Genomic DNA, 18,702 nt, shown 5'->3' with positions numbered 1-18,702 from the left:
GAAGACATAACAATATTTATGCCCCCAATCAGGGAGCACCAAAATATACCAAGCAACTACTAACAGAACTAAAGGGAGAAATTGACCAAAACACAATTATACTAGGGGACTTAAATACATCATTGACAGCTATGGATAGATCATCCAAACAGAAAATAAATACTGAAATAGCAGCCCTAAATGACACATTAGATGAAATGGACATAATTGACATATATAGAGCACTTCATCCTAAAACATCAGACTATATATTCTTTTCAAGTGTACATGGAACATTCTCAAGGATAGACCATATATTGGGACATAAAATCAGCCTCAGCAAATTTAAGAAGATTGAAATCATACCAAGCATATTCTCTGATCACAAATCTTTGAAATTGAATATCAACTGCAAAAAGAAAGCAGGAAAAAACACAAATACATGGGGATTAAACAACATACTTTTAAAGAACGACTGGGTCAAAGAAGAAATTAGATGAGAGATCAAAAGATACATAGAAACAAATGGCAATGAAAATACATCCTACCAAAATTTTTGGGATGCAGCGAAAGCAGTTTTAAGAGGCAAAGAATGAAGAGATAAATGGAAGTGGTCTATCCACACTAATAATATTCCATATATCCACAACAGAATATTATTCAAGCCTAAAAAAGAATAAGGTACTAATACATGCTACTACATAGATGAACTTCGAAAACATTGTGGATAATCTGCCATTAATCCTAGCCAGTATAGTCGTCATCTCAGATACAATTTTCACTACTAAAAGTTCAATTTGGGTCTTTCAAAATATCTCTCGTATCTCTACTTAATATACTTAATCTTCCCTCTAGCCTTTGTACCTATGGAATAGAGTTATAACACAATTCTAATATTTGCATCAGTTCTGGGTCAGTTTGATTAATTACTTTCCTCATTATGAGTTATATTTTCCTGCTTCTTTGTATGACCAGTAATTTTTTATTAATGCCATGTATTGTGAATTTACCTTGTTAAGTGCTGAATATTTTTGTTGTCCCATAAATATTTTTTAATTGGTTCTGGGGCACAGTTATTTGGAAACAGCTTTATCCTTTCATGTCTTGCTTTTAAAATTTATTAGGCAGAACCAAAGCAGCCTTTGGTCTGGGATCAATTTTGGTCCACAAAAGATGCTGCTGAGTGCTTTCTGTAACTCCCTGTAAATTGTGAGAGCTCCAATCTGACTGATGGGCACCGGCACCATTCCGGCCCTGTATGAGTTCTAGTTACTGTTTTCACAATATTTTCAGGTGGTTCTTTCCCTGACCTTGAACAGTTTCCTCACAGTCATGTGATGGTGAATATTCTGCTGAATGTTTGAAGGGGACCCTTTGAAGATCTCTAGACTTTTGTTGTCGTTGCTAGTTATTTTCTCTCTGTATGTGGTTCTCTCCTATCTGGTGTTCTACCTTGCAAACTCTAGCTGTCTTGATCTCCCTAGAGTCTCAGCTCCATCTCCGCATTTCAGAGAATCTGCCAGGCTCTGCCTAGATTCCACCTTTCTGTGCCACCATCTGGAAATTCTCTCAAGGTGGTAAGCTGGGCAATCATAGGGCTTACCTGATTTGTTTCCCATCTCTCAGGGGTCATTGTTCATGGTCTGATGATGTCCAATGTCTTGAAAATGTTCATTTAAAAAAATATTATGTGGGCTGCCAGTTTGCTCAGTGGTTGCAGCACAGTGCTCATAACACCAGGGTCACCAGTTCGTCCCACATGGGCCAGTGAGCTACACTCTCTACAACTAGATTGAAAACAACAACTTGACATGTAACTGATGGGTCCTGGAAAAACATACTGTTCCCCAATATTCCCCAATAAAAATATAAAAATATATACATATATATGTGTGTGTGTATGTATGAAGTCTAGATTTCTATGATAGTTGTTTCAGGCAGGAGGGTAAATTTGGTCCCTATTGTTCCATCTTGATAGGAAGTGGAAGTCCAGCTCAGGCTAAGTTTAGCAGAAAGGTAGAATTAATTGGCTCACACAACCCAACCACAGAAAGAAAGAAAGCATACTGGCTTTAGGGTTGACTGGATCTATTGACTCAAATTACACCAGAACGCTTTCTCTTTCTCTCTCCCTTTCTATCTCATTTCTACTTCTACATGTTGGCCACATTCTAGTGGAGGACATGGCCACTGACAGCTCTAGAGCCCACCCTGATAGCCAGCCTGCCAAAGAAAGGACTCTGTTGCCAACTCCAACTTGGATATGTTGATAGAAGGAGTGGCCTGACTATGTCTGTGTACCAACCACTAAACCCTGGAGGGTACATTATCAAGATTGACCCAACAAATAACAATTAAAAATACATGTCATCTAACTTACCATTGTATACATAGGTTTGGGCATTTGTGTTTTCTTGGAATAACTCCCTAGAAATTGCTGTGTCACAGGTTTTAGAGAAAACTGTTTTTTTATATTGTCAACTTTCCCACCAAAAAGTTTATGCCACATTACCCTCCCATCAACAGTGGATAATATGGCAAATTTCACATCGTCTTTACCAACACTGGGTATTCTTTCTTTCATTGTTGCAAAGCTGACAGAGGAAAATAATATTTCACTGTTATTTTATTTGATTAGTTCTGAAACAAAACATTTTTTCATAGATATTCATTCACACAGTGGATATTCACCGAGTGCCAACTATATGTGACAGGCACTATTCTAGACACTAAATGTTTATCAACCTTTTATATTTGTTTGTTTTGTGACTTGCTTATCTTTTAGTCATTTTTTCTATTGAGGCATTTGTCTTTTTCTTATCGATCTGAAGGATTTCTTATATACTAATGATACCAACTCTGTCATGTATGCAGCAATATTTTAAAATTTAAGTCCTCTGTCTTTAATTTTGTTTTTTATAATTTGATGACGTATAACCTTTTAATATGTTTGTGCCAAATCCTTTATGATTCCTGCCTTTGACGTTGATGGTCTCACTTTTCAGCTGGTCACATTTAGCATATTAGCCAGTTTCTGTGTAGATTCATCAGGTCATATATAAAAATCAACTTTTGGCACATATCTTTTCTCAAGTTTAGTCTATTCCTGCTTCTTAAAAGACACCCAAGGCTGCAGGCAGCAATTCAAAACATGGTTTCTCCCAAAAGGCTAATTACAAGAGGGAGTACTTCTGTGTTTACCAAGTTCATCACAGACTTGGCTTAAAAACAGATGTTATAGTTGATGATGTTCTCTGATGATTAAGTTAAGAAAATCTATGAATGGTGATACTAATAATTTAAATAACAATACATTCATTTTTAAATTTAGGACCTTTAAATTTTGGTTTGCTTTGATCTAATAGCTAACTTATTTCCTGGTAGTCCCAGGAGAAAAGCAAAACAACTACATCTACAAATGTAGATGTATAAGAACTGCTTCTCTCTTATAGGCTCACCTTTTAATCAAATATTTTGTATATTCAGTAATAGTAACAGACTGGAATGTGAAGACTGTGCTTCCTGGCTATGTTAAAAGGGGTCTCCTAGAGTTTGCCAACCTCAAATATAATTTCTTTATTACCTGTAAAATGCACAAAACTTTCCTTCTGTCTTTTGCTTGGCAAAAGTGGTGTTCAATATAACTTTCTGCAATGATGGAAATGTTCAATATCTGTGCTGTAAAAAATGGTAACCATTTGTCCCATGTGTGGCCATTGAGCTCTTGAAATACATCTAGTGAGACTGATAAACTACATTTTAAACTTTTTAATTAAATTTTAATTTAAATTTAGATAGCCACATGTGTATATGGTTATCAGATTTGGGGGGGGAATATAGATAGATATAGATATAGAGATGTAGATATAGATATAGATATATTCCAGTTAATTATTAACTTCAGATAAGCAACAGGTAATTTTGTAGTTTAAGTATATCCCAAATATTGCATGGGACACACATTACAAAATTATTTTTTATTTATCTGACATTCACATTTAACTGGGTGTTCTATATTTTATCTATAACCGTATACGTGTGGCTAGTGGCCACCATATTGAACAATGTAGGTGTGGATGGCGTGTCCTGTTTTTTGCGAAGTTTTCAAAATTATTCAAAGACTCCTGTAGGATTAAATCAAACAGGAAAAGTGGTTATGATCACTTTTGGCAAGAAAAAGTAGCCTGACTGCTGAAAGGAGGCTATTAGATGCCAGGACCAGGACTACCAAACCAAGGAAATTCAAAGCAACAGGGGGAAGTCTTGAGATCCTCTTCTCCAGGAATTTACAACCTAGTAGAAAACCGGACACCAACTTGAAGATCAAACAAAAGAAAACAAAAGCCCTTTAATGTGACACGTATGCTAAGTGAGATATATAAGAAAAATGCTATGGGAATATAAGGTGAGATATTGTGATTTATAAGAAATACATATTTGGCCATTCAGATGACTAAAAATATATTTCTCATGTATATTTATTTGGTCTTTGTCCCCAATTTCTGGCTCACAGGTCCTGGAACTCTTAGAATTAGGATCCTGAGTGTTGAGAATGGAAACAGGTGTCTTTTGTTATGTTAATGAAGTGACTTTTGGAAAGCACTCAGGTAACCTTAGAATGGGGGCTGGTTGCCAGGCGAACGATAGTGTTGAATCAGTTGGAACTTCCAGTCCCATCCACCGCCCTCCGGGGAAGGGAGAAAGGCTGGCTGTTGAATGAGTTGCCTGTGGCCAATACCTCAGTCACTCGTGACTTAGTGAGGGCACCTCCATAAAAACAAGAGGATGGAGATTCGGAGAGCTTCTGAGTTGGTGAGCACATGGAGATGTGGGGAGAGTTGTGCACACTTGGAGAGGGCTTGGAAGCTCTAGAATCAGTGATCTAGTAAGTAACATGTTTCTCTGAGTGCTGTGATCCGTTCTAGCAAATCAATCGAACCCGAGGAGGGAATTGTGAGAACTTCTAATTTGTAGCCTGTTGGTCAGAAGCTCAGAGATCCTGGGTTTGGCGACAGACCCAGTGTGTGTGGAGGAGGGGCAGTCTAGTAGGACCGAACCCTTAACCTGTGGAATCTGATGCTACCTCTGGGTAGAGAGTGCCAGAATTGAGTTGAATTTTCCGACACCGTGCTGGTGTCTGAGAATAGTTTGTTGGTGTGGGAAGAACCCCCCCACACAGTGAAATTAGCTACATGAACCCAATTTAAAGGAGTCAATATCAGGATACAGAGGGAATCACTGAGTGTATGATGTTGTTTGGGATTGTTGGTTGGTTTGTTTTGCCAAGGTCTAATAAACTCTCAATCTTACCCTTTCTTCCTAGGGCTTGACACATTATACAAATAAGACTTTTGGACTTTTGCAGGATTAAATCAAGGTGGGCATACCTGTGCTTGTATATTCCAAGAACAATTCTCCCACTTTCTGCAGAGAGCCAATGGATCTCAGTCAGGAACCTCAAACCAAGGAAATGCAGTTCAATTCAAAAAGTCCTGGATTGAGTACTTACTCTGTGTAATGTCTATGAGTCCAGGCTATTTTTTTTGGGGGGGGGTTAGTTATCAGCGTAGCAACCTGTTTATTCTACTTTCCTAATTTCTAGTCAACAAAGAAATGTACAGATTTCTCCATCAGCCGCAGACACAGTAGGGCTGTACCCTGAGAGTCTCCAGCCCTTGCTCTGCCATCTCCACTGCAGAAAGTTGCCAATTACGATATGTCCTTTTCTGTCCCCTTGCCAAATCTCAACTCCTAGATGAGGTTCCCCTTATTTTTTCCTTCATTACTACTCTCTGAAAATCACGACAGTTCAAAATTTCCCCTAGATTTTAAACTTTAAATATAACTCCTAGCTGCACAGCAGGTTATAGTGGGTGCCCTGATTCCCGCAGCTGCAGGTGTTAGCTATTGGTGGTTTACAGATGAGACCCCTTCAGAATGGCTCTTAGCAAGGGAGCTGCCTTGCCCAAGGTTGCACCCCGTCCCTGGGGCAGCTAGTTGTATCAAATGACTGTTCAATAGGGGATACAAAGGCCCACACCTTGCTTTACTTGGAACAACTTTGCACTGTTATCCCGCACTCTGCAGGCTTGGCTGAAGCATCTGTTGCAGTGACATTGGAGTTCGACTTCCGTCTGCCCAATTCTGCTTCCCTTACTCCTGTAGAGTGTTCCTAAAAATACTCCTCACCACAAAAACTAAAAGCAAAAAAGCCCACAACACTCTGCATGCACGTCTGCATCTAGGAGTCTGTTTCAGGGAAGCCTTACCAAAGACATAGGTTGTTGAAATCTCTTAAGTACCCTTCCAGATTCGTAGGACAAACTTCTCTAGCTTTGTTGAGATTGGCTTTTTCTATTGCTTGGGGAAAATGTGGCGTGAACTACTTTTTTTCCAGACCGATGGGTGAACTTCAAAGAGGCAGGAAACTGAGCAGTTTCTGGAATGGGAGAGGAACTTTCCAGTGTTGGTTACATTAAGTGTGATGGCCAGCCTGGCAGGTGCCTGCAATTAATCTTCCCATTCCTCAGTAAAATGCAGTGAGATCCTGGGATGTCTGCATAGCCTTGGGCTAATCCAATCCTGGCGCACAAAATAGTTATTATAGTGAAGGAATCCCAAGAACCAATTTCACCCTCTGCTGGGAATAACGACATTCTTTATCTTCCAGTAAGACTCTCACTTATTCGTCTACCAACTAACTTCTTTTGTAAGATTAAAAGCTGCTTTTTGGAATCTTGGGAGTGGACCTTAGCACTTCTGATTCATAACCACTCAGTCCTGTGGAATTTGCCTGACATCTCTCCTATTGCCAGCTGTCACCCATTCATCTCTCCTTTGGCTTTGTGCCTTCTTTCAGCTTAACTGCAAAATGGAAATGAGACGAGAGTGGAGGGTAGTGCTTATGTGCATGGAGTTCCTACTATGGGCCTAGTACTATACTGGATACTTCATTCACATTATCTCAATATAAAGCTCACAGTAACCCTACAAGATATATAGAGATATCTGTCCTCTGCCCCTGACACACACACCACCAAGGTTCACAGTTATGTTTTTTAGTTCTATGAGATGTGTGACCTCTCCTCTTTAGAAAGTATATAACCTCAGCTAAATTTGCATAGGATTGGGAAGCCATATCCTAGATTAATTCTAATGTTACTGATGTTAGTATTGGTACAACTTGGCGGTCTGGAGGCAGATCTAATCCTTGAATATCTCCCTGATACTGCTGCTATACCCCTTACAGTCTTAAGCTGTCCCAATGCCACAGGTAAGAGGAGATACCGTGTTTCCCCAAAATAAGACCTAGCCGGACCATCAGCTGTAATACGTCTTTTGAAGCAAAAATTAATATAAGCCCTGGTCTTATGTTAGATAAGACCTGGTCTTATAGTAGATAAGACCAAGTCTTATATTAAGTTTTGCTCCAGCTGGGTCTTATTTTCGGGGAAACACGGTATCTGAAACTGGATCTCCTAATAGCTGACCAACATTCTTGTTGTATCACTGATTAACTGACTAATGAACTAACTTAAAAGTATTTACTGCATCTTTACTGCCTACAATATGCAGGAAACATTACTGGAGGGTGCTTCTGGGCCGGTAATAAAGAGCACAGACTGAGGTGGGATTATTTGAGTTTGAATACAGGCTCCATCCCTTGGTGACCTACCAGATATCTGCTATACTTACTAGATATTGATCTTTTAGGTCCCCAGGTTTTTCCGTTGTAAAGCAGAAATAAAGAACACTTACTAAATGCGGGGTAGTTGCAAGACTTAAATAGGATGGTCCGTGTAAAGAGCTTGGCATACATACAACTGCTTGATCAATGGTAGCTGTTCTCTTTTAGGAGAAACAAAGTGACTGAAAGGAAACACGTAGTCTAGGAGGGGAGATAAGATATGTGCACACACACAGGGTCACACTGCTGTCGGCAGCTGGGCCTCACGAAGCTGACCCTGCCCCCACGCGTCAGTCAAGGGCCCGCTGGAGCCAGAGGGTTCCTAGGCCTGGATGTTAGTGGAAGCTGGCATTAGGCAGCTGTGCCGAGAAGCTGGCAGAAAAGTGTGAAGAGAAAAAAAATGACACTCAAATAGGCGCAGTTGCAACCTTTCCTTACACTGAAATAGGATTCGTTTTAATCTCCTACCTTTTATTCCTCCTTAGAGATGCCAGATTTTTTTCATTTAACGTCTGGAGTAAAATTGCAACTTTCTGGAACAAGGCTTTTCTTACGATTACAGGCCTATTGATTTTTGTTTCTAGATGCTGTGGGAGAAGTAAGGAAATATTCCTCTACTCCTGCTATTGGAAAGAGTTCATCCAGCAGACCTAGTGCCTGCCCATGAATATACAACAGATGAAACATTTTAGGTCTCAAAGAAATCTTTATATTTCTGGATTTTCATGATTTTTTTGGCTAGTGTTGTGATGTCTGCTTACCCTTATTACTCAGCTGGCAAAAGAATATTTAAACTCAAGCAGAAAATACTAACCAGGGCTGCCAAAAAATTCATGAAAAACTAAAAAAAAAAAAAAAGGCTCTTGAAAAGCTATCACAAGGAAGACAAACACATTTTGGAAGCAGAAAATAAAAAGCAGAAGACCAGGAAAAACTGAAAACTGCATTCAAAAAGATTTCACATGCCGTTTCTAAGGCACAAAACGGTGTGATGACAGTGACTTTCACGAGAATCGGAGGGACTTCTACAAGAACACTCAGAAGGTCAGGATCAGGGTCATTCAAGAAAAGGCAACGAGAAAGGCCTCTGCACCGTGTGAAAGAAAATTGTGAGCCACTATGTCAAGATGATAAATTTGTTACGTTAGACCCTAGAAAATTTAAAATTCAGGTCAGAAAAATGTACTATGATCGGCCAATATTTTTTTAATGCCACACATAAGCTGTTATCATAATGGCACTATTATAATACTTGATGATGTTTCACACATCTTATAAAATCTGTATTCCAGCTCTTCAGTAAAATATAAGCATGTTAAACACCTTATTTAGATATTGATAGTAATGCTGGTGTGTGGTGGCTATTTACCAATAGAAGCAAAAATTCATTAGCCAGGTACTTCCAAAATTAGATTTTTAAATTGCATAAAACCATTAGTAGCCTTAAAAGTTTTGATGAGTTTCCACTAATAATAATCTAATTGAATCGGATGATGATAATGATTATGTATATGAATACAGTATCCAGTATCAACAAATTAGTAAGGAGATTAAATAAAAATGAATGATCAGAATTCGCCACTATATTTATAGGGAAGAGTCAGAAAGAGCAAAAAAATAAAACCAATGACCTCAGTGTTTTGTTTTAAGTCTGATGATACTATGGTTTACTCTCATAAGACAACTGTATTGATAATTATGTATTTGCTACTGTGCTTCTGCACCTGTTGCACTATTTTTGTTGACATTTGTGTTAATAACACATAATTAGTAAGCATCCTACCTTTTTAAAGTTCATCTATAATGGAGTTTACATCTATTTGCATAATTGTCACAGCACTGAACAAAAATTATTTTACAACAATGTGGAATTTTTGACTCAGAGAGTTAATGTACAACATATCCAAAAAGTGTTTCCCATTGCTGTGAGAATTACTAATTATACAAATATTATCTCAAATATACATACACTGGTGTCACAATTTCTCTGAGATGTTTCTGTATTCTGAAAGCTAAATATTAAATACTGTTTTCCATTTTTAAAAAGATGTGTGCACAAATAACTATAACACAAACTGTAACACAAACTTAAAAAGGGATGCATAATATGGAAAAAGAAATCATGTATAATGAAATTCAGAGGAAGGACAAATTACTTCTAGGTAAAGAAATCAGAGAATGCTTCTTGGATAAAATAACATTCAGTTGATGGATGATATGCACGCTGTCCAGTATTAAATTTGTGAGTGGCAACCTTTTTGTAAACTTACTAGTAAGTACCATACAAAGTTTAAAATAATACCAAATAGATTCCTGGTGTAGATTCCTGGAATACAGCGTTTCGAGGCTGGGTGCCCACTGGCGTGGTGATGTGCCTGTGAGATCGGGACAGGTAACACACATCCAGCCCACAGAGTCTGCTTCCAGTTAGTTCCACAACGGTCCTTCTGACCCAGGCAACTCTTCTTCTGCCTAGGGGACTTTGGTCAGGACTAGCTGTGGAAAAGACTCAAAGTTAATGACTATCAGCAAGAGTATATTAAGTGTCTAGAATGAGCCCTAAACTACAGATGTGAGAAACGATACAGAAGAAAAAAGAGAGAGAGAGAGAGAGAAAAGAAGGAAGGAAGGAAGGAAGGAAGGAAAAGAAGAAAAGAAGGAAGGAAGAACAAGAAAGAAAGGAAGGAAGAGAGAAAGAAAAGATGTGACCCTTCATAGAGTTTGTATAGTGGTTAAAAGATAAGAGTAACATACAAAATGATTTTTATAATATTTATTCTTTCTCCTATTTATAAAAGCAATGTAAGCTCACTGCAGAAATTATAGAAAATTATTAGAAGGAAAGCAAAATCATCCCAAATCTCACTACCCAAGATTAACCATAGTTAAAATTTTTAATTATAAATTTTTATACCTCCTCCTCCACCCCACCCGCCTCCAAAGACAGGCAGACTACCCCTCCCTCACCTCACACTTACTCATAGGAGGAGATTCTTGTGCAAGTGGGTCTTAAATTCGCCCATTTCCTCTTTTCCTTCTGGAGCAGTCTGCCTGGGAATGTGATTTGGCTTAAAGTACAGAGAAGGGTTGTTTGAGGGTTTTTTTAAAGCTACTTCAGTTTCTCAGTGTAGCCATCAATCAACAGACAGCTCTGTAAAGGCTCCTGTTTCTCAAGCAGGTAGGCCTCTTGGCTTTGTATTACAATGTATTATAATGTAAGGGGAAAAGGAAGTGACTGAAAGTTCTGCACAAAAAATGTAAAACTGTTCCCATCTGGGCAGAGAAGGGTCAGTAAATATTATATTGCATGTTGGGAAATGGTTTTCCTCCATAATGTAGTTCCAAACGGTACTGTATTTGAGACTTAACATTAGTTGGAGTTGCCTTTGTGTATGTGCGTGCATGTTTGCTTGCGTGCCTGTGTATGCTTCTGGATGACTAAGAAGCACTCATTCTGCATCTCTCAATGGCAGTGAGATCTTTCAAAAAACAGCCCACTTTGGACTGATCTGCTGAAGGGAAGGCCCCCTGTGGTGGTAGTCTAGACCAGAGATCCTAAACTAGGAGCCCCATACAACGTTGGTCTTTATAGTGTTTAAATTGTAAATTAGTATTCAACGTGAAACCATCAGGAGATAGCACATTTTAGGAGCATTTTAGCACACATCAGGAGATAGCACAGGAGACCACAAAATTTTAGGTATATAGCTTATATATATATATATATATATATATATATATATATATAGAGAGAGAGAGAGAGAGAGAGAGAGAGAGAGAGAGAGAGAGAGAGGAAAGAAGGAAGAGGGAGGGAGGAAAGGAGGAAGATCTGGAAATTCTGGCCTCTTTTTTTTTTTTTCTCTAAAGAAATTAGCTATTTGGGTGTCATAGTTTTTCCCCAGTTTGTTATTCATCCTTAAATTTTTTTGGGGGGGGGTTCCTTTTTATTGTTTGTTTGTTTTTATTTCTGTGCAGAAATTTTTAATTGTTTCGTAGTCAAATTTATCAATCATTTCTTTTATGGCTTCTGAATTTCATATGTTGATTAGAAAGATTTTAGTCACTTGTATTAGTTTGCTAGGGTGGCCATAACACGTTACCACCAGCTAGGTGGCTTAAAAAACAGAAATTTATTTCCTCTCAGGTCTGGAGCCTAGAAGTCCAAGATCAAAGTGTGGGCAGGGCTGGTTTCTCCTGAGGCCTCTGTCCTTGGCTTGTGAATGGCCGCCTTCTCTCTGTGTCCTCACATGGTCTTGTCTCTGTGTGTGTGTGTGTCTGTGTCCTAATCTTATCTCTTATAAGGACACCAGTCATATTGGATTAAGGCCCACTGCGATGACCTCATTTTAACCTTATCTTTTTAAAGACTCTATCTCCAAAAACAGTCACATTCTGATGCTGGAGGTTATGACTTCAACATATGAATTTTGAGAGAACACAATTCAGCCATAGCATCACCCAAGATTATTTTTTAAATTCTCTTATGTCTTCTTCCAATACTTTTATTTTCAACATCTAAACATTTGACCCATCTGGAATTTGTTTTGGTATAAGAAATGAGGTAGGGATTTGATTTTTTTTTCCTCAATAGTAAATTAGATGTTCCAACACCATTTATTAATAATCTTTGCTCCCCAAACCTTGAATTCAATCTTTATCTTATACTCAATTCCCATGTATATTTGGGTCTATTTTTTTTGGGGGGGGGTCTATTTTTTGATTCTTTTATACCACTAACCTGTCTAGTCTCATGCCACTATCAAACTTTTAATTATGGTAATTTTATAATGTATTTTAATCTTCTAGGGGTTATCTTGCCTTGTTATTTTTCTTTTTCACAATTTCCATCACCATTTTTGCACATTTACTTTTCAGCATTTACTTTAGCATTTTCTTATCTAGTTCTAAAAATATTCTAATAACATTTTTATTGGGAGAGGCTCAAATATATAGATGAATTTGGTAAGACTTTACATGCTTATATTATTGAAACTATACATATCTATATTATTTCTTAGCATTGTTTGCCCTTTTTTACTGCTTGAATTTTAACCGTGTACATGTATTATTATGACTACGAAATGCATTTTCATTCTAAAAAAAAAATTAAAAGAATACAGCAGGGATAAACAATGATTAGCAGAGATAAATTTATCTGAAGGAGACATTTTGGGGCTCCTTAAATTTTAAACCCCACAATTATGTCTTCCCTTCTGTTTACGAACGTCTTGCTTTCTCACGGTTAGAACAAAATAGATTCAGCAACACATTTTGACATAGTCTGCATGTTATACTGAGGAGAAATGTTAGTTCTCCCCTCTGCTCTGTCTCATTTCTGCAAATTCAAAAGATACACTTCTCTCTCAAAGGTTGTCTAGGCTGAGAGAAGCAGACTGTAAACTTGGCAGGTTTCCCTATCATTTCCCCGCCAAGGCTGTCATTGTCTGACTAAACCGAAAAGGGTCAGATTTCTAGTGACAAAGGAGCTGCTTCAGGTCCTCCTCCAGTCTCACCAGCAACCAGCTGCTTTTCTCTCACGAGCTCAAGTGTCTTCTGTGCCCCTCTTTAAGAGATGCAAGAGATCCACGGCAAACAGTGCAAGCACCTTAACTGGGTCTTTGTCTTTAATGCAGTGAGAAAGTGAATCGGGGTTCCACTTCTTTTTAAGAGGTCATTTTTACTGTTTCTTGGTTCTCAAGTTAAGTAAAACCCGGCTAGTTCTATTTCCCCTGATTTATTGATTTGTTTATTTGCTATTTGTTTCATTTATTTATTCACATCGAGCACATACGTGAGAGTGATCATCTGAAATGGAAGGTCAGAACCATGTCACTCCTCGGCTCATAGCCCTCCGTTGACCTTTCACCTCACCCAGAGTGAAAACCCAAGGCCTTATAGTGTCCCCCTTCTGGCTCTATGTGATCTATTCACCAACCCCCAATATCTGTGAGCTCATCTCCAACTTCTCTGGCCCCCTTGCTCTCTGGAGCTCTCCTAGTGCCTGGAACTCTCTTACCCCAGATAGCCACATGGCTCACTTCCTTACTTCCTTCAGTTCTTCATACAAATGTCACAATCTCAGTGAGGCCTTGTTGGTCACCCCAGCCAGAATCGTAAGCGCTACACTTCCTACATCTATTCCCGGCTTTCTTTTTCTTCCTGGAGCGTACCACCATCTAACATACTGTATACTTAGTTTCTTATTTATCTAGTTCACCTGACTAGGATGTAAGCTCAGAGAGGGCGGGGATTTTTGTCTGTTTGGTTCGCCGTTGTTTCTCCAGAGCGTAGAACAGTGCCTGCTCTAAAGTCAGTCATAAACACTGATGAATAAGTGAACAAATTAGTAACCACTTCCGGTTGGCATCAAGGCCATCCATTCATCTTCTAGCTACCTTTCCCCAAAGCCAGAGGCTTTGGAGTCTCCAGTTCTGTCTCATAGAGTAAGAGTTTAACTTTAGGAGAGTCATTATATTAAGATTTGGGGACTCCCATAGATACTGTTCCCCTTAGTAGAACATTTTTCAAGGAAATGGCCTTATCTGCAGAGAGAATAATTAAGAGCTCTTTGAAAAGGAAGACAACAAACCAAATCTAGCTTTGCCTAAATTGAAACCTTTCTTTGGTTAATGAGAAAGAATCTCTTCTAGCCATGATATATTTATTTATTGTGCATTTTTTGTAATTTGATATGTGACACTACTGAGATAAATTTGTTTCTTAATTCCTTCATGATGAGGGGAGGATGATCAGATATTTATTTATTTAACAAATATTTATTGAGTGCCAACTAGAGCCAGGATCAGTACACAATATTACATACAGCCTAATAAAGGTGACAGACAATAAACTGATTAATAAGCATATCATTACAAACAGAAAAAAAAAAAGAGCTGTGAGGTGGGGGGTGGGAGATGAGGGTAAGGGGGATCAAATATATGGTGATGGAAGGAGAACTGACTCTGGGTGGTGAACACACAATGGGATTTATAGATGATGTAATACAGAATTGTACACCTGAAATCCATGTAAATTTACTAACAATTGTCACCCCAATAAATTAAATAAATAAATAAATAAATACATAAATACATAAATAAATACATAAATAAATAAATAAAGAGCTATGAAGGTAACAGGGTGCTATGATAGATAATAACATAAATGGACCGTCTTAAATACAGGCAGGGAAGGCCTGTCTGGGGAGATAATATATATGTAAGCTGAAATTGGAGGGTAAGAAGGACCTTCCAAGACAGACACAGAGACAGAGGCAGAGACAGAGACTTGGTGTTCTCAGAACTGAAAGGAGGCTGAGGTGATGGCTGAGGAAAAGGGCCCAATACACAGGTCAAACATGTCGACAAAGTAAGGCTGGATCATGGAGCCCTTGTACACCTCGGTGAGGACTTTTGGTTTTGTCTAAGTGCCCCATGAAGCCACTGAGGAGTTCTTAGGCAGGTGAGGACTTAACCCAGCTTACTTTTTAAAAAGGTGACTCTGGCTCTTCAGAGTATGGTGGCCACTAGCTCCCTGTGGCTATTGAGCACCTGAAATATGGCAAGTCTCAACTGGGGTTTACTCTAAGTGTAAAATACACATGATTTGGTATATTTAAATTGCACATTAAAAATGTAAAATCTCATTATTAATTTTTACGTGATTACATGTTGAAATGATAATATTTTGAATATATTACATTAATACTGGGGGTGCCAAAAAATATATATACACATGACTTGTATTCGTCTTTTGTTATCAGTATATATTGAGTATTACAATTTTAATACAGCTATTTCCTTTCTTACCATGTGTATACATGTTTTGGCACCCTCTGTATATTATTAAAATTAATTTACCTGTTCCTGTTTTAGTTTAACGCAGCTACTAGAAAAATTAAAATTACATATGTGGTCACATTATATTTCTATGGGACAGTACTGCTCCGGCTGTTTATGAAAAACTGATTTGAGAAGAAGCAGCGGAGGAAGTAAGACCAATGATGTGACTGTTACTGGAATTTAGAAATGATGGGCTGGTTGGGATAGGGTGTAATCCTGGGGAATGGAGAGGAGAAAATGCATTTGAGAAATGGTTTTTGCTTGGGGGTTCTATAGAACTTACTGATGAATCAAGCCTGTATCCACATTTCTGACTTGAGCCACTGGTTATATGATGGTGCTGGGTACTGAAATGAGTTTAACGCGGGAAGAGCTGGCTTTGGGGTGGTAAGGGAATCCCAAGCCTTGTTCTACCAAGTTTGAGATACCTATGAGACACCCCTGTGAAGATGCCGAGCTGGCAGACAGTGATGTGAGCCTGGGGCTCAGAGGAGGCTGGACTAGGCTACAGAGAAAATTTTGAGTTCTCGATACATAGTTACATGGGGCTAGGAAGATTGTGTAGACAGAGAAGAGAAGAGGGCTGGTGACGGAGCCCCGTGTGGGTGTTAATCACACATACCACACAGGCTCAGCGTGTGGGGAGAAGACAAGGAGGCTGCAAAGGAAAGCAAAAGAAACAGAGACCTCCGCGGAACACAGGAGATTGTGGTGTCATGGAACCCAGGGAGGAGCTTAAAGAAAGAGGGTTGCAGCTATGAGAAATGCTGCTGAGAGATCACATGGAGCACAGAAGTATTCAGAGGTAAGCTCCAAGCAAACCACATACCGTTAGTAAGCACAGCAGAGCCATCTTTTCAGTGAAGCAGGTGCACAGGTGGGTCGGAGGTGCAGCAGGAACACATGAAAACTTCACTCTTACAGATGTTTGGCTCTGAAGAGCTCAGAGACAAGAAGAGCATCTGGAGGGAGATGAGGACTCAAAGGGGGACAGAGTGGAGGAACGACAACAGATCGACTGAGATCAATGTAATGACACAGGATGGGGAAGGGACAAGTAAAGGAGCAAAGCCCTTAGTTGTCGCCAGGAGATGAGATCTGGGATGCAGGTGCAGGAAGGGAAGGATTTATCCCAAAGCTAATGAAGCTGACACCTCAAGGCTCCTCACTGGCACGAGCCCCTCTCAAGATCGAGTTTTTACTTGTAATTTCATATTCTTTTTCTTACAGAAAGCCCCCAAGTTATATAGGCTTCTGGCTCCCACCAAACCTGCTTTTGCCCTGGCATAGAGGGACTGCCTGGCATGGAGGGACTTGCCTTGGCTTGGAGGGATAGGAAAAGAAATGGCTCTGTATTTATCAAACTTGAGTGCTGACAGTAAAGCAAAACAATGAAAAAAGTCTCGAGACCCCCAAAGCTCTACAAGAGGAACCCCAGGAATTTGTGTCTCCCCAGTCTGAGGATCACTTGATCTGCTTGAGACATCCATATACCTGACTGGGAACCTGGTCTGAGATCTGTGTATAGCTTCACCTGCTCCAGATTCAGGGCTGGCTTCACGGCTTGCACACCTCGGTGAGGAGTGGCTGTGCCCCCTGCACAGTCACGCAGGACCCCGTGCTTAGGAAGGCCCGTGCTTGCTTTTGCACTTTGCTGTCACTGCCTCAAAATCTCTCATAATATTTGAACAAGGCTCCCACATTTTCAGCTTATACTGGACCCTGCAAATTACATAACTGGTTCTGGTCAAGTGTTACAGTTGACTTTTTTTTAATTGAGTTATAATTCACAAACCATAAATACTTCACTTATTTGTGCCTCTATTTCCTCATCTTCACATAACCATAATGATAAATCTCACCTTTTAGGTAAGTGGTATGAAAATGAATGCAAAGTTCCCTGAGCTCCTCCAAATTAGGAGAGCTTCTTCCCATTAGGTGAGCTCTCATACTTGTTTTGCGTACTTAGCATGCCTGGGTTTCTTGCAGCTGAGGCTTTGTATTCTAAACCCATACCGATATGATTTTTTCTTTGTTTTCCAAATGGGGCTTAAATACATTCATCACATCATCCTCTTTCCCCAGCTGTCTTGCTCGGTAGGGTTTGGGTCCATCAGTGACTGTCGTGTGTAGAAGGCCTAGCAGATGCGATTTGGCAAAGTTAGTGCTTTCAGTCCCCTTCCTATGAGGGTGCCTAAAATAACAGCTCAACAGAGTAAGCAAGAAAAGGGAAAAAGAGAGGCAGGTCTGTTTCTAACATTTGCAGGGTCCAAGGCTCAAATACAGAAAAGAAACAATTTATAATTTACGCTAAAACCTTATACCCTTTTACTTTGGCAAATGTATTTTCATAATGGTGAATAGGTTTACATTTAGAATGTCAGGACTCCTTGGAGTTCTCACTGGAACATAATAGTGTGAAGGAGAGCCAGCCTCCTGTCTTCTCCATGTCTCTCCCCATTCCTGGCTCAAAAAGTTTGAGGGGATGATAGAGCAGTAGGCACAGAGAGACCAAAGGCAAAGGGATAGAGAACTTCCAAATCTTACCCTTGAGCTGAGCCAGGTTTGTGAGCGCATCCTAGTTTTTATTATTATAGGGATTCATTTCTCAGTATTGGAAAAGATGCAGGAATGCTGAGATCTGCTGAAGGAAGGGCTCAGGTTGCGTGCCCTAGCCTAAGCCCTGCACACTGTCGGGTTCAACTTCACCTGCTTGTTGATGTCCTCTCCCAGGAATGGCTGCCCAGCAGTACTGGGCCCATTTAAGTGGGCTTGACAAGAACAAAGGTGGAAGTAGAGAAGGAAATGCATGGCAGGAAGTTTTGCAGAATGGGTCCCAAGACACTATATTTTCTAATCATTCTACAGGTGATATCAACTTCTCTTTATAAGAACAGGATTAGATACTTGCTTTCTGAACACGAGGCACAGGTTGGTTAGCCAAGAATTTCCAGAGGAACTTGTGAACATTACTGTAATGGATGGATGTCTAGACTCTGAGGGTATCTCCAAAGTCCTCACCCTAGCAAGAATGAACTTCAGCTTGGTGTGAGGCTACCATTGTCACCAGCAAGATGGTGGACAGAATTTAGCCAGCCTCCTGATAGCTGCCTTGCTTTCCAGTATCAGTTTCAAAGAGATCATGAAAAGCAAAGGCAGCTGCCAGGGGACACCATACTGCCAGGTGGAAAGAAC

At 39.5% G+C, this 18,702-nt stretch overlaps 1 pseudogene across 1 annotated transcript in view; it reads left to right on the top strand.

Moving 5' to 3' along the window:
• Positions 1-18,702, top strand: part of LOC308501945 (B-cell receptor-associated protein 29-like) — a 55,396-nt pseudogene that overhangs the window by 16,424 nt on the left and 20,270 nt on the right. Inside the window, exon 2 of the transcript in view lies at positions 8,152-8,775. The product of the transcript in view is annotated as a B-cell receptor-associated protein 29-like (transcript). The remainder of the gene's footprint in view (positions 1-8,151; positions 8,776-18,702) is intronic.

The sequence above is a fragment of the Rhinolophus hipposideros genome (assembly GCF_964194185.1).
Source record: "Rhinolophus hipposideros genome assembly, chromosome: 9".
NCBI lineage: Eukaryota > Metazoa > Chordata > Mammalia > Chiroptera > Rhinolophidae > Rhinolophus > Rhinolophus hipposideros.
This window is presented reverse-complemented; position numbering and strand designations above follow the sequence as displayed.